General features: G+C 44.2%; 1 protein-coding gene across 3 annotated transcripts in view; it reads left to right on the top strand.

The window, feature by feature from the left end:
- The window catches only part of MEIS1 (Meis homeobox 1), a 132200-nt gene that overhangs the window by 29260 nt on the left and 100440 nt on the right, over window positions 1-2500 (top strand). The gene's annotated exons all lie outside the window — the stretch shown is intronic.

Below are 2500 nucleotides of genomic sequence, written 5' to 3'. Positions count from 1 at the left end.
GGAAAGAGATCAGCTCACTTTGATTTGTGCTGCTCTCTGAATCCCCGCACCCATGGATGTACTGGTCTGACCATAACTAAGTAGGAAATGAAGCTTTAGCCTGAAGCTAATCTTCAGCAAGAAGGTGGAGGAGCATTCCGATGTCTTGCATTGATTTTGATGAGGCCAGCGGCACTGGCTTTTGTGTCCAATGAATGCAACCAAAGTTTCAAGGAGTCTCCTCTATCCGAATCTGTAAAGACAGCTGTATTGAGGTTGACTGAGCCCACAGTAGGTACATACTTTACAATCGGCTTTGATGATCACATGTCATTGGAGTGCTGTTAGCCCGCAAAAGAATTTTGTTTTCTAACTTTAACGCTCTCTACCAATTAGCACTGCAGTCCACAGTGAGGTTAGCGTGATGAGTTTGAAAACAAAAACAGGAAAGTTAATTTTTTTGTAGGCACATGTATGCTATTTGGACTGGGAGTCACTTTTTTTTAGGCATCTGAGACATTTTCTAGTTCAAAGCAAAGTCGCTGACTTCATCACGACTCTCAGGCTAGTAAAAATGGAGCCCGGAATAGTAAACTGGTTCGGAGCTGAGGCAGAAAGAGGTGACCTCGGCCCTCTGACTTTTACTGCAAAACGATACGCAGCACAAATCCATGGCGCCTTTTTTCTCGGGGGTGGGGGGGTGGGTATGTGTCTGCATGTTGTGGTGCCACGGCTCACAGTGCGATAGATAGGGTGACGTCAGCACTGGCCACAGAGAGCCCTGCTTTCAGAATTCATCTTACACCAGGCGCCCCCCGAAAGGTGGGGATGGAACCGCAGCTCTTTATCCTGTTCTCCAAAATTGCTACACGGGGTCATAGCCCAGTGCTTTTGTTTGGGTTTCTTTTTCTGTTTTCACTTCTGGCTTTTCAAATATCTGTCATCCACGAGCACGCAGGTAGTCGAGCTGCTGCTGCATTGAAGGCTTGGGAACAGCTAACACGTGCTTGAATTTAAAGTTATAACAGACTACGTTTTCTTCAACGCAATCTGATAAAAGGGTTTTCAGAGGGCACTTGCCCCACCCGAGTCTTCCCCGCTGACATGTCATAACCAGGAGCTGGGAGTTTTGCATGTCCCTTTTCCCTTCAACAGTGCTCTCCACAGGCCCATTTGGTGATGAACTTGATTGTGACCAAGAGCCAGAGATCCTTGACATTGCTTGAGTTTTCCACTTACATTGTTTCTCGTTATCATTTTCATAAAAGACCACCACCTCGTTTTTTTAAAAAGCATTTTTTACATACATCATCTCATTGGAATGGTCTCAGTTGACCCTTTCTGAAACAGTCCTGGGTGGCAGATAAAACAGGTCCAGCCCCATTGGACAGATGAGGGGGGAAAGGTTATGGGTGAGCCAAAGAATTTGTTGAGGTCCCCGTGCGGTGTCAGACTTAAATTTTGGTTTCCTGATTATTTGTCTAAGATTCGTGTCTTCGTGCTCTCCTTCCCTGGTTCTCCACCAAAGAACTAGAGTCAGTTCCCTCCACCAAGGTCAAATAGAAACGTTCCATCCTGACGTCCCCTGCCTCTCCCCCACCTGCTGGATAATACAGGTGTCAGGAGTCCAACCTTTAGCCTTCCCCGTGGGCTGTCTTTGGCAGTGTGATTTATTCCTTGCTAAATGCAGAGCGACGCCTAGAAGTGTTGCTGCAACAACTTATGTACATTTCCATGCCAACCATGACCCTTCTAAATCTTTTTTTCATCCCCGAGACCTGTGGAGCCGGGCCTCAGTGCAGCCTGCGGATTAACTGTGCACAGTGGCTTTTCCATGTTTTCCCTGTCTGCCTTTTCTGGCAGGCACGGGTGTGGAAGCCGTGCCAGCATTTGGCCCGTAGTGCATGTCCTAAACAGTTATTTACACAGTTTGAGTCCATTTTAGTCAACTGGGTAAATAACAACCCTCTTCAAAAGATTTATAAATCCATAAATATGTCTTTATACATACCCAATAGACAGAAATAACTCAATCTGTCAAGAACATATCCAAAGAGGTGTTTTCCCCACAGACAGCAGTAATACATATTTTAAAACTTTCTCTACTGTATTATTTGTACTGCATTTCTTTTCTCCTCGTTCCTTTTCAATTTTCACCACTTCATTATGGCACCCGTGGTACAAAAGGAAGAAATCCTCGAGGCTTTGGTCCTCTGTTAAATAACCGTATCTGCCGCACAGTGTAGGCATATAACAGGCTATATATCTCGACTGAGTCCTGTTCTTTTGGACTTTCAAAGTAAATAAAGGAAAATAAGTCATCCAGGAAATTCGTAATGTTCTGAAAGATTTCAAAATACAGCAACAATTTCTAGTTAGCGTTGCAGCAATTTGGGGGATTTTGAGTGCCTGATAATTTGCCAAAGTAGTGGCTGTTGTGACTGATGGAATAGTTTTAGTAAAAAATTTTTGCCTAAGCATTAAAAAAAAATACCAAATTGAATCTTGGGCATGCTAAAGA

This window comes from Myotis lucifugus, unplaced genomic scaffold, assembly GCF_000147115.1.
Source record: "Myotis lucifugus unplaced genomic scaffold, Myoluc2.0 scaffold_108, whole genome shotgun sequence".
Taxonomy (NCBI): Eukaryota; Metazoa; Chordata; class Mammalia; order Chiroptera; family Vespertilionidae; genus Myotis; species Myotis lucifugus.
The sequence above is the reverse complement of the archived record's forward strand: the minus strand, read 5'-3'. Positions and strand labels throughout refer to the sequence as shown.